The following is a 13,571-nucleotide window of genomic DNA, read 5'->3' as shown; positions in this document are numbered from 1 at the left end:
CTACTAAGCTACCTCCCTAGCCCTTTTTATTTTCCATTTTGAAACAGGGTCTCACTAAATTGTTGAGGCTGGCCTTGTACTTGCAATCCTCCTGCTTCAGCCACCCAAGTTGCTGTAATTACAGGTGTGCACCACCATGCCTAGCTCAACTGACTTTTCAGATCAAGGCTCTGGAATTAAAGTCACTTTGAGCTAGTTAGACAATTTGAAGTCTTGTCTGATCCTAGGCTCCAGCTGGGTAGGGACGCTGGGTCCTGGGGTTCTTTATCTTGTCCTGGTCTGACCAGGCTGAGCGAAGAAACTGACATATTTGCCTTGTACCTGCTCAGTCCTGTGGTTTGAGGGACAGGTGGTATTGCTGGCTGGGTCCTCTGCCAACTCCCTGGCTGCAAGCTTGTGCTCCTGTCATTCCCAGGAGCAGCCTCATTGCAGATCAGAGGTGGCATCGGGGCAGCCTTATGCCCAGAGTTTGGCACTTTGGGGATGCAGGAATGAGTCAGACTAGAACTGTCCTCAGGTGCCCCCAGGTGATGAGGAGATAGAGAGAGGATCACCTGATGATGGCAATACCATGTGGCCAAGCTGTGGCAGATGAAAGCCTTGAGTGGCCCTTACCAGCTCAGGGAGGGGTCAGGACAGGCCTGCTGGAGGAGGTGATGGGTTCGCTTACCCTGAAGGCTTTTCTGGGTTAGGAAGTGCGGTGCAGGCAGACGCACCTGTATGTGAGAGGTGGGAAAGAGCCAGTTCCATGAGGAAATGAAGGAATTTAGCAGTGACCCCTTAAGGATACTTTTCCTGGCCCTCCTGGCCATGTAATTAATATGTATATATATCTCCGGCCTGGGTCTTCCTCAGTGGTAATAATTTGCCCGCAGCCAGTTACACATTAACTCATTAATGTCAGTAGACGCAAACTGGTAAGACTCTTTGGGAGTGAGCAGAACCACAGCAGGGAGAAAGCAGAATCTCAGCTCCACGGCTCCCAGGCACAGAGCCCTCAGCTCCCCTGACAATCATGCTTCATTCAGCTCCCTCTCCTGTGCCAGAGGCACGACTCCTTGTCCCTTAAAGGGCTAGGTGAGGAGTCAATGGTATCCTGCAGAGCCATTGTAGAATATCACAGCCAGATGCTGGACCTCGGAGAGACATGTGCCCTGGCCCCTGCTCTGGCGCTTTTCCTGGCTCCTTGTGTGCACTTTGCTGTCTAGAATGTGCTGTCCGTGCTTCACCATGTTGGGCTGTTCAGAGCCAGTGAGTCAGCAGCTGGGCTGGGCCCAGGCTGAACCGGGGTTCTGGAGGCTTGCTGTGGATACGCGGGGTGGGGGGGTGGGGGGAGGACAGTGCCAATTCTCAGGTCTCTCCACTCCTAAATTTTGTCCTATTTGTGACCCTAGAACAAGCCATGATTTGCCCCAGGGTGTGGTCTGGCCCAGGTGTGGTCCTGGTCCCAGGTCAGAGTTTGTTCAGGGGAGTAGCCCTTTGGCTTCTCTTAAGGCAGCTCTGGTTTCCAGCAGCCTCCAGGCCTCTGAACCAGGTGGATCCATGTTTTCTTCTGATCCCTTGAGAAGGTTGTGGAGAGACCCAGTACCTCTCTCTTCCTTCTCCAGGGATCCAGCCCCCGTGAGTAGTGGCAGGGACAGAGGGGAGGTCTGGAGTCAGAGGACCCTGGTGCACTCTTGTTTAACTGTTTCCCAGCTTCAGTTTCTTCTCTGTATGGCAGGGCTACAGGGTAGTGACAGACCCTGTCACTTGAGCAGGTTCACACCATGAGCTTGAGGAGAGATAAATGTTAGGTGGGTCTGCATGCCTACAGACTCTGCAAGCAGTGGGGTACAGGAAGGAGTAGGCCCGAGAGAGGAAGGGGCCAAAGGTTAAATGACTTGGGGCCAGGGGAGGGGCTGTTCCCCAAGAGAGTCAGAAGGGAAGAGCCCCACACTGCTTCTTAGCCCCACCCTGAGGGCCTCTTGGGACTCCGAGCTGCTCTGGTCCCACCCTTCCCTTGATTCTGAAGATAAAAGCAGGGCTTCTAGGCAGCAAGTCTAAGAGAAGGTGTGTCTCCTGCAGAAACTGGTTCTTAGCTAGGCAAATAGGTGAGTGGGAGGGACTTCTGAGCTTGCCAGGCTGGCCCTGTGGACAGGGAGTGGTGGTGTGATGGTGACAGCCAGGGTGCCTTTACCTCAGAGATCCTTCCACAGCCCAGGTGAGACCCACTCTTCGGAGACCACCTCCCCAGTCAGCTGTGTTCCCCTCTTGCCTGGAGGGCAAGGGAGCGGGGAGGCTACTGACAGGGCTCTCTGAAGTGCCAAGGGCAGGGGCTGGGGATGAGGCTTGGTGGTCGAGCACTTGCCTAGCTTTGTGGGCGACCTTGGGAGGGATCCCCAGCACCTGTAGAAAACAAGAGGAAAGGAGTGCTGTGGACTGGTGACCTGACCTCCCTCCTGCGGTGTGCCCTCTGCAGAGCCCCTGCTGGGTGCTGGAATCGGGAGAGCCCCAGTTCAACCTCACCTTTGCCTTCTGCTGCCAGGTGTCCTTGGGGAACTCTTTCGTTGATGAATTTTGTTTTCCTCACCTGTGAAGTGAGGATTTCTGCCTCAGAGTGGAGTTGGGAGATAAAGGAGGCTCAAGGACTGGACCTTGCAGCCAGTGGGTATGTGGCAAATGGTAGACTTAGATTTCTAAAAGCCATCTTTTTTTGTTGGGGGGTTGGGGGGTGTACGGGGCATCGAACACAGGGGCTCTGGACCACTGAGCCACATCCCCAGCCTTATTTTGTATTTTATTTAGGGACAGGGTCTCACTGAGTTGCTTAGCACCTTGCTTTTGCTGAGACTGGCTTTGAACTTGAATTCCTCCTGCCTCGGCCTCCCGAGCAGCTGGGATTATAGGCATGTGCCATGGTGCCCGACTCTTAAAAGCGATCTTTGAGGTTCTGTCAGGGTACTTCTTGGGCAGTTCCTGTCCTGTGGGCAGCTCTCTGGCTCTGTTCCTTAGCGCATGAGAGCCCTAACATCTAACCGCTAGGCAAACAAAGTCCTTCCTGTCCCCATGTCCCCTTCCAACTACTACCATGTTTCTTTGCTCCATTTGCCTCTTAAAAACCATGAGTGTTTTGTGGTTCCCTTTTCTTTCTTTCTTTCTTTCTTTCTTTCTTTCTTTCTTTCTTTCTTTCTTTCTTTCTTTCTTCTTTTTTAAGGAATCGACTATTTTTTTTAAAAAATATATTTTTAGTTGTCAATGGACCCTTTTAATTTTTTTATTTATATGTGGTGCTGAGAATCCAACCCAGTGCTTCACACATGCCAGGCAAAGGCTGCCACTGAGCCACAATCCCAGTCTTGCCGTCCCCATTTCCACTTGGTTACCTCTCATCCTTTCCCTAAGTCACTCTGACAGAAGCCCCCCTTCCCTTTCCTTCTGACTCCCTTCCTTGGTTAAATTGGGGACAGCTTCTCTCCCCATTTGCTTCAGCTCTGCTAGCGGACCAGCAGGTCACCTCCTGAAGAGCCACCCTCCCCAGGGACTGCTCCCACCTCGCTGACTGCTCCCTCCAGGCTCCTTCTATGGTCCCTCAGTATGGAGTGTGTGTCTCTCTGGCTCCCATCTCTCCTTGGACATTGTCCGTACTAGTTACTAAGACTGCAAACAAACTACCTCAAAACAAAGTGACTTAGAACAACTTTTATTACATCTCGTGATTTCGTTACCCAGGAGCTCCAGCAGGGCTCTGCTGGGTGATTCTTCTGCCCTGTGGGCACTGGTGGAGGTAACTTGGTGGTTTTTAGCTGGCAGAGGGGCTTCATTGGCTCCTCGGTAGGGATGGCTTCAAGGTTGGGCTTAGCCGGGACTGCCATTCAGAGCACCCACGTATGACCTCTTCAGTGTGACAGTCTCGGGGGAATCAGATTTCCTATCTGGCAGAGGGCTCCAGAGCAGGAAGTCCCAGAGGCCTGGGTAGAAGCAGCAAGGCTTCTCATGATCTGGTCTTAGAGGCACGGTTGAAATGTCACTGAAGGTGACTCAGATTCAGAGGAGGGGATTAGATTCTATGTCTCAGTAGAAGGAGTAGCAAAAAATCATCTGCCTTTTGACCACAAAGTTGCAGAGTCCTGTGAGTTTTAGACGCCCACATGCTGGTGTTTCCAGGGGTCGCCCGTCATCTCCACTGGACTACAAGCTGGAACCTGAGCTACATCCCAGCCCTTTCTTTCTTTCTTTTCTTTTCTTCCTTTCTTTTTTTATTTATTTTTAACCAGGGATTGAACCCAGGGGTGCTTAACACACTAAGAAACATCCCCAGCCCTTTTTTATGTTTTACTTAGACACAGGATCTCCCTAAGTTGCTTTAGGGCCTCACTAAATTGCTGAGGCTGGCTTTGAGCTAACAATCCTCCTGCCTCAGCCTCCCGAGCTGCTGGGATTACAGGTGTGAGCCACAGTTCCCAGCTCCATTCTATTTTTTCTTTTGAGGCAGGGTCTCACTAAGTTGCCAACACTGACTTTTGAGTTTGCCTTCCTCCTGCCTCAGCCTCCTGGATCACTGGGATTACAGGCAGGTGCCACCATGCCTGCCCTGGAATTCCTTGATACCTCTCTTTAAATGTCTTATTCTTGCCAGGTGTGGTGGCACTTACCTATAATCCCAGCAACTCGGGAGGCTGAGGCAGGAGAATTGCAAATTCAAATACAGCGTCAGCAATTTAGCAAGGCTCTAACAACTTAGGGAGACCCTGTCTCAAAAGAAAAAAAAAAAAAGGGCTGGGAATGTGACTCACTGGTTAAGTGCCCCTGGGTTCAATCCCTGGTACCAAATAGACAGAGAGAGAGAGAGAGATGTCTAATTTTTGATTCCATCCTCTGCTTACTTCCCCACTGGGTGTCTCTAACTCAGTAACCAGCCCCACCATCTGACACTCATTCCACTCCTGGGCCTTCCCTTCTCACCCTCCTGCCTGGAAGCCCTCAGCGAGTGGTGCTGGAGGGAAATCCAGCCGCTGTGGGGACCTGCGTGGCCTTGGGCCACGTGGGCGCTGTCTGCTCTCCTGACTTCTCCCCCACTGCCTTCTCTCCCGCTGACAGGCAAACCCTCTGTTCTGTCGCCTGTCACCCTGCGGCCCCAGGGCCTTGCAGTCACTCCTTGCCACTTAGCTGAGACAGGAGTTCTCTGTCTCCCCTCCTAATTCACCTTCTCTCTTGATGACATCCCTGTTTTTTTCTCTTATGGCACTGTGCATTCTCTAAGATGACCTTGTTCCCTTTTGCTTTTTGTCTGTCCGTGAGACTGTGGTGCTCGTTGCTGTGTCCCCAGCTCCTGCAAGTAACGGATAGGAGTTTTAACAAAGATAAACGTGGATCACCTGCTAGAGTTGGCCTCTTTCTGACCTTGTTCATCCTTGTGTGGTCTTGATTTTATACCTTATTAGGTCTCCTGCCCTCTGACCCAGCCAGCCCTCTGCTCTGCAGCCAGAAGCACCCCCCCCTCCCAGGCTGGCCCCCGCCCCCCACAATCCCTCCTGCAGCCTGGTTGTCCCTCCTGGTCCTGACCCCTCTCTTCCCCATCACAGCGCCAGGCCTCATGCTGCTGCAAAACCCAGCTGTCTCCTCCCAGCTCTGAGTCACTCCTTCCCTAAATGGGACCCCTCACCACCCACCTCCACCGCAGCAGTGAGCCTTCAGCAGCCACAAGGCCCGGGTTTGGTTACAGCAGGATTGTCACTGTTGAGTTTGTGGACAGACTAAATCATGAGGCTGTTTTCACATAAACAGCTATTAAGCTGGAGCCACCCTCACACACAAACAAAGGGACGGCGACAGAAACACATACATGCAGGCCAGCAAAATGAGCCTTTTTCATTTTCATCTGCTTGGTCTTTTTTTTTTTTTTTCCTTTCAGTACTGGGCTTGGGACCTGGGGGTGCTCTACCACTGAGCTATATCTCTCACCCTTTAAAAAATTGTTTAGGGGCTGGGGAGATAGCTCGGTTGGTAGAGTGCCTGCCTTACAAGCCCAAGGCGCTGGGTTCAATCCCCAGCACTGCAAAAAAAGAAAAAAAAAAAAAAAAAAATTAAAATTTTGAGGCAGGTCTTGCTAAGTTGCCCAGGCGGACCTTGAACTTGTGATCCTCCTACCTAGGCCTGCCAAGGCCCTGGGATTACAGGTGTGAGCCACTGTACTTGGCTTCATTTGCTTGGTCTTGTGTGTTACAGACTTTCAGGTGGCCTTCCATGGCCAGGGATCTTCACTCAATCAATCCAATCCAGTGTCGAATGGAGCAGGCACAGGGTACCCCACTGGAGACGCCTCTTGGTTTCAAGTTCATGTATTTTCACTGAGCACTTAGAATGTTTGGGGTCTATGCAAATGCAAAATCTGCAGTTGTGTCTACTGGTTTTGAAGTGGGCCCCTCCCTGTGCCCGGCATGTATCGTTCTTAGTTACCCCAAGCTGGCTTCCAGTGATTGCCACGTTTGATTCCAAAAGCTTGTTTCCCTCCTGAGGGTCTTGAGCCTTCCAGGGGTCTGGGAAGTAAGAAGAGTCAAAGCAATTGAGTGTTGGACTGTGTGGACATCTGTGGGAGCCCACATGAAGGGACATGGACTTCGTCTTGTTCAACCCTGATTCTTCATTGAAATGAAGCCCTGGTGGTAGACAGATTTTGTGTTCATCTGCCAGTACTGGGAGGAAAAGTGAATGTCATTGTCACAGGCTGAGGCTGGGAGGGCCTCCTGACCAGTCTCAGCAGATGTCTCTTACCCAGGGACCTACTCAGGCTCTTCCTCTCTAGGCAGCTTCTTGTGTCTTTCAACCATGCCTGGCTTTTTTTTTTTTTTTCCTTTCTTTTTTCTTTTTGGTACCAGGGATTGAACTCAGGGGCACTCAACCACTGAGCCACATCTCCAGCCCTATTTTGTATTTTATTTAGAGACTGAGTTGCTTAGGGCCTCGCTTTTGCTGATGTTGGCTTTGATCCTCCTGCCTTGGCCTCTGGAGCCGCTGGGATTACAGGTGTGTGCCACCTACCGGCCATGCCTGGCTTTTTAGCAACACAAAGATCTGCAGGGTTGGGGACCTTCCTGTGGGTCAGGTCCTATTCTTTCCACATGTAATCTCTTTGAATCCTCTCTTTGGTAGTCCTCTTCCCATTTTAGAGATGTGGAAAGTGAGGTTTGGAGTGGCTTAGGTAAATGGCTTCCGGTTATCCAGCCCACCAGACAGGGCAGGAGCCAGCACAGTCTGAGCCTGCTCAGCCAGGCCTCCACCCTCTGCCCACCCAGTGCCTTCCTGTGTTTTTCTTTCTTCTCTCCACCTTTCTTGTTTTTTTTTTTTGTTTGTTTGTTTTGTTTTTCTTCAATAAGCCTGTCTTGTGGGCTCCAGTTCCTCTGTGTGTGGTATTGGGGTTATTGCGGGATAGGACAGGTTAAAGGCACGTTGAGGTGAGGGAAGTGCGCTGTGCTCAGCCTGTTCTGCTCCGCAGCCTCTGCTGGGCCAGCTAGGCTGGCTGGGCCTCTCAACCCTCAGCTTTGACAGTTTAGAGCCTTTGAAGCAGCCCCACAGGGTTGGTGTTCCTCTGCTAAGCCTCCTTCTGAGGCCTGCTCCACCTGCACAGCTTAAGAGAATGTCCTCAGTGGGCAAATTACAGCCCTGGCTGGCCGGCTCCGCCCTGCCTGGGAATGCTCAGAGAGAAATAATTATTTCAGAGCGAAATAAGTTGTGTTGTGCCGGGAAACTGGGTAAGGTGGGAAGGAGGAGACTGAGGTGGTGGGAAAGCTCTGAGGCCAGGGCCTGGGGGCTGAAGGACTGCCCAGTGGGGAGGTGTGGCCTGAGGGGCTGGGAGAAGGGCCCCACTTGCCCTCAGCAGGAGGGGCCCACCAGGCTGCTCGCTTCCTGGGGCAGGAAGTCCCAGCTGCTGCCAGAATCCCCAGGCTGAGAGCAGCTCAAGCCAGAGGAATGTGGTGTGTGGTGTGTGTGTTTGGGGGTGGGGGTGGCCCTTCGGCCTCCCTCCTCCCTCCGCTGTGTGTGTGTGTGTCCCTTCTGCTTGCTGTGCTCCCTGTCAGCCTCTTTTTTTCCCCTCTCTCTGACCTCATCCCTTTTCTATTCTTTTTCTTTTCCCTCCTCTGCCTTTGTTCCACTCTCTCTACAACTGTTTTTCCCTCTCTGTCTATAGCTATTCTCTCTTCTTCTCCCTTCCCGCCTGTGCGCTCTCTCTCTCTCTCTCTCTCTCTCTTTTTCTCCCTTTCTCCCTCCCTCTTTCCTGCCGGAGAATTGTGATGCTGGTAGCTGCAGTGCCCAGTTCCAGGGTAAATGAGGCGGCTTGCAGGATGGCAGGGCCTGGGCCTATTGCCTGGTTGCCTGTTGCCATGGTGACCTAGAGGTGGTGGCAGGCAGCAGCCTTGGCTGTCTGGCACGGAAGGCATGTAGGGCTCTGATGAGGAGAGGCCAGGTCTGTCCTTCACAGCCCCTGAATGGCCACCTAGCTGCTGGGGCTCACATGAGGTGATTGCCTGTGAAAGCGGGTTCTAGGTTGGGTGCTGTCCTGGTCCTCAGGGGAGTGACCAGGACAGCACAAGGCAGGGTAGGGGGAGGCATCAGTCACGCTTGTGGTCAGAACCCTCCTGGCCTCTTTCTGGGGCATTTTGGAGGAAGGGAGTGGGGGTGGCAAAGGGCCCAAAGGGTGGGAGCCACAGGGAGGCAGCAGGGGTGGAGGTGAGGTGGGCGCTGGGAGAACTGGACAGGCAGATGTGCTTCTCAGTAGAAGGGTTTGTGTCAGAGAGTGAGCCTGTGGTCTGAGGGAGCAAGCAAGCCCATGCTGGACAGTCAGTGGATGGATTGTGGCAGGTGGCATTGCTACACTGGAGAGAGGCCCATCTGGCTGACCATGAGGTGTCTGCTCCTGAGAGCGGAGGATTTGCAAGGAACAGTCTTCAGCTCCCAGAAAGCTCCCAGTGTCCTCACTGGGGGTAGCTCACTGGGTCAGTGTTCCAGAAAGCACCTTGACCCTGGACGGTAGGGGACTGACACCACAGCTCTTCCTGCAGGGGACTTGAGAGTAGATGGGGAGCTTCTAGGGAGTCCTGACTCCACAGCTGTCACAAGTGCCGGGAGGCAGCAGTGACAGCTCTGCCTGCCAGGTGGCAGAGGCAGTTACAACAGACTGGCCAAGCAGCCTTGGAGTTAAGTAGACTCAGCCCAAGTCCCACCCCTACCCTTTGCTGGCTACATGATTTTGTGTGTGCATATTCAGGGTGCCCATTCTCCCTGAGCCTCTGTTCCCCCATCTGTAAAATGGGACTAATAACCGCAGGACTGTGTGAAGATTAAAAGAGAAACTGCATGTGAAAGGCTTAGCGCAGTGCCCGGCGCACACTGAACCCTTAAGGGAGAGCCTCTGTTCTCCATCTCACTCTGCATGCCTACCGAAGAAGCTCGTGAAAAAAGCCCAGGCAGGTTAGAACACTTGCTCATGTCCCACGCGGCGTCAGTTCTGGGCATACTGCAGGCACAGTACCCAATAATCCAGAGAAGGAGTGAGGAGTTGGCTGGGCTTAAGCAGAACCCCAGCCCCCACAGACTGGGCCCGGTCCTGCAGGCCCCAGCCGCCAGCCCCCACGCGGGCTCAGGCCCCACACACTCCTGCAGCCGCTGCCCCTGTGGTTACCAGCGTCCCCCCAGGCTGCCTCTTATTCCATGCCTGTCTTCCCTTCTGGACCCCGTGAAGATGGCCCTCACTCAGCTTGCCCACTGGGGTAGGCCAGGGGAGACCCTAGCCTTTGGGTAACAGCTTGAAAACACGGAGGACAGAATGACCTCTGCCTTTGCCTGTGTTCTCTCCTTTGTGCCTCAGGACCGCTCTCAGTATTTAGGATTCCCATTTTCCAGGTGAGGACACTGACCCTGTGGGGCTTGTGCTGTGGTTGATGAATGAATGTCTAGCTGAGTGACAGAGAGGAAGCCAGTTGCCTGAGGCCCCTCTGCTGCGGAGGGTACGTTGGGATTCCAGTGCCATCTGTGAACTCCAGAACCCCCTGTTCCGTGCTGCCTCCCTTCTCCACATTTCCATCTCCTCAGGTGAGAAACCGAGGCTGCCGTCTCTGGTGGTCCAGAGAAGGTGAGCGCCCACCGAGCCAGCCGCCCTGTCTGCAGCCTCCCTGAGCCATACTTCCTCGCATGTGCACGGCACCTCGCCGGTAGCCTTTAGTCTTAGGGATCTGCTTTTTATTTTTTCAGTCCCTCCTACTGAACCCAGGGGCACCTTACCACTGAGCTGCATCCCCAGCCCTGTCACTAAGTTGCTGAGGACCTTGCTAAGTCGCTGAGCTTGCAATCTTGTGCCTCAGCTACGAGAGTCGCTGGGATTGTGGTCGTGTGCCACTGTGCCTGGAGGAATCTGCTTTGATCCTTGTCCCGCCCCTGGGTGGAGGTGGGGTGCTTGTCCTGTTCTTCCCAAGGAGGAAAGGACTCAATGACTTGCCCAAGGACTGCCTGACTCTAAGCCCATTTGCTTAAGACCTTGTACAGAAAGCCCTTTGTGCCTGTTTCCTCATCCACACAGCCATCCAGGTGTGATCAGTCTCCAAGCTCTTCTCACTTGTAGTGCCCAGGAAAGGCCTGCAGGCTAGACAGGCAGGAGGCCTGTGCTCAAGTCCTGGCTCTATGACCAGAGCTGGGCAGCTTGGGCAGGACTTGGGACTTCTCTGACCTGGGGTCCTTATGTACTTGGTCAGTGATAGGGCCTCAAATATTTGCTCCTGGGTCAGATGAGATGCGTGTGGGGTGGCATTCAGGAAATGCCCTTTCCACTTGCTCTGGCCCCTGGCCAGCTTCTTGGTGGGCCCTGGCAGTTCTGATGACCCTGACCTGGTTGAGGGTAGGCAGCCAGGTCGGCGTCAGATTTCAGACAAGGTTATTTTTACCCTTGGGGGTGGGGGAAGGCAGGTGATGTTCTGGCTGTCTGTTCTAGAATGGGTTGAGGGGACAGGGTTAGGAGCAGGGCCTCATGATCTGTGTGTTCCCTGCCTATGGGAGGTGACACTAGTGAGAGTTGGGAACTCACTGAACAAATGCATACAGTTGGACCACAACAAGCTACACTCTGTGCTTCTGGGCCCTGTAGGCACCAGGAGTACAGAGAGGGCTCCTGCTTTATGGATCTTCTGTTTGGATGTCTGTCAAATACCCCATGATTAAGTGGGCATTGTCACTATGGAGAGCACTACAGAGGCGAAGTACGCCGTGGGTGCCAGAGTTCTGAGATGGGGAGGAGATAACGCAGCCAGGGAGAGCAGGGTTACGGAAGTGAAGATACCATCTGAGGTCTGGTTTATTTATTTATTTTTGTACTGGGGATTGAACCCAGGGGCACTTAACCACTGAGTCACATCCCCAGCCCTTTGTATTTTTTTTTATTTTGAGACAGGTTCTTGCTAAGTTGCTTAGGGCCTTGCTAAGTTGCTGAGGCTGACTTTAAACTTGTGATTCTCCAGCCTCAGCCTCCCAAGTCCTCTGGATTACAAGCGTGTGCCACTGTGCCTGGCACAATCTGATGTTTAGATAATCAGAAGCCCATGGTATTCTTCCTCCCAGGCTCAGGATGGCTTCGTGGATGAAGGCTTCCTCTTTTACCTAAGAGTTTGGTACCCACTGCTACCCTTTGTCTCCTTGTCTGCTAGGAACCTCAAGTGCAAATGCAGTTCTCTATGGCAGGATCTGGATTCCTACCATACTCTTTTCCTCCCTTATTTGGTCCTTTAACTGGATTTGTTTGCATTTCTGACCCAGTACGTGTGTATCCTGTGTGCGTCCCCTGTGTGTGTGTAGAATCTACCTCAGAGCCTTTTTTGGGAGGAAGGTAGGGAACAGGCCTAAGGGGGAGCTTTGGAATGTGGACTGAGCTCCTGCTCGCCTGGGGGAAAATGGCTTAGGGGCTGTCCTTGATTGCACTGGTCTCTTCGAGAAGCTGGAAGAGTGCTGGGCGGGCCTCCCTGGTGGGGACAGGCATCCAGTTTAGGCAGCTAGCTCACACTGTTCAGCCTGACCTGATGGGACAATGAGGCCTTTCATGGGGCCTTGCCCATGGCTCCCAGGGTGGGCCAGAGGCCTTCTCTCCCTGCCCCCTCAAGGGACTGGCTCGCAGCCCCACCCCATGCCCTTGGGAGTGTTGGGGTGGTTGTGGGGAGGAACTCTGGCTTTGTGGTCTTTGGCCAGGATTGAAGTCCTGCCCTGAGATCACTGGCTTTATGAATTGTCCCAGAATCTCTTAAAGAAGCTCATAATCTGGCCCCTCACCGGGCTGTGGCAGGGTTCTGGTGAGCTTATGGGTAGAAAGTACTATGTAAACAGTTCAGCGTCAACTATGTTTGGGTCTTTCCTGGCTTTCTTTCTGAAGTTAATAGTAAGTGCTCAGTAAAAGCTAGCCATAGAGTAGGAGCTTTATACACTCGATCTCCTTTAATTTCATTTCCATAGTGGCACTTGGAGGTAGGTATCACAATCCCATTTTTATGGGTAAGGGAATTGAGGCCCATGGATGTTGAACAGTGTGCCTGAGTTTTCACAGGTAGGTGGTAGAACCGGTCTTGAACCCAAGCCAGGCCAACCCCAGTGCCTGTGCACAGCCTGTGTCACGGTGGGCTTCTTTAGAAGCCGTCCAAGCCTGTGACTCCTGCCAGGGCAGGTGGCGTCCTTTGCACTGGGCCTGCTGTTGGGAGTGGGACCCGCAAGCACTATGCTCTCTGCCCTGACCGATTGCTCTGGGCCACACGGTTCCCCAGGAGCCTGCGGTGGGTTCTGGGAGCTCCGGGTCTGTTCACCACGTCCCTGTCCTCTCCTGTCTCCACCCCAGTGGTGCGCCTGGCATTTCCCCGGCTGCAGCGCTTCGCCCTGATTCACACTGCCCGAGCCACTGCTGTGCCGGCCCCTTCCTGCTGTTCCCACAGCCTCTCAGCAGCTCACACAGGCCTCCGGGTTGTTCAAGTCTCGGCCCTAAAGCTGCCTCCTCATTCGTCTTTTCCCTCCTCTCCTCTACTGGCCGTCGTTCTGCATCCTCTGTGCTGGGCCTGGGTCTTGTCTTGTCCTGTGGGTGTGGTGGGGGTGGCATGGCTTGGTCAGTGCTGTGAGGGAGACCGGAGCCTGCAGGAGCCTGGGAGGCCCTGACTCTCCCTGGGGACTGTGGGGCTGGGAGGATGAAAGTGGCAGAGGAGGGGCTCACAGGGCAGAAGAGGCGGATGAAGGGATGCTGGCGGAAGCAGCCTTCCTGTGGGGGTGGGGGAGACCTGGAGCTGGGAGACTGGCCGCTGGGTCTAGCCTAGAAGCTGCAGTGGCTGGGCCTTGCTCCTGACAACTGTGGGAGCCATCGAAGAGACTTGAGCAGGGATAGTGCCTGGTGAGGGCTGTCCTTTAGAAAGGTCATTGTAAGCCGGGCACAGTGGTGCACCCCTGTAACCCCAGCAGCTCAGGAGGCTGAGGCAGGAGGAATGCAAGTTCGAGGCCAGCCTTAGCGCAGCCCCAAGCAACTTAGTGAGTCCCTGTCTCAACATAAAAAATGAAAAGGGCTGGGGATGTGGCTTGGTGGCCTGGGT

General features: G+C 53.6%; 1 protein-coding gene across 5 annotated transcripts in view; it reads left to right on the top strand.

Annotated features, from left to right (window-relative positions):
* Acot11 (acyl-CoA thioesterase 11) overlaps window positions 1-13,571 on the top strand; it is a 54,676-nt gene that overhangs the window by 10,227 nt on the left and 30,878 nt on the right. The window contains exon 2 of one of the 5 annotated variants that reach the window (XM_047557874.1): window positions 2,525-2,647. The exons of the other annotated variants lie outside the window; for them this stretch is intronic. The gene's annotated coding sequence lies outside the window, so the exon portion shown is untranslated. The remainder of the gene's footprint in view (window positions 1-2,524; window positions 2,648-13,571) is intronic. 5 annotated transcript variants of the gene reach the window in all.

This window comes from Sciurus carolinensis, chromosome 1 (assembly GCF_902686445.1).
Source record: "Sciurus carolinensis chromosome 1, mSciCar1.2, whole genome shotgun sequence".
Lineage (NCBI taxonomy): Eukaryota > Metazoa > Chordata > Mammalia > Rodentia > Sciuridae > Sciurus > Sciurus carolinensis.
The sequence above is the reverse complement of the archived record's forward strand: the minus strand, read 5'-3'. Positions and strand labels throughout refer to the sequence as shown.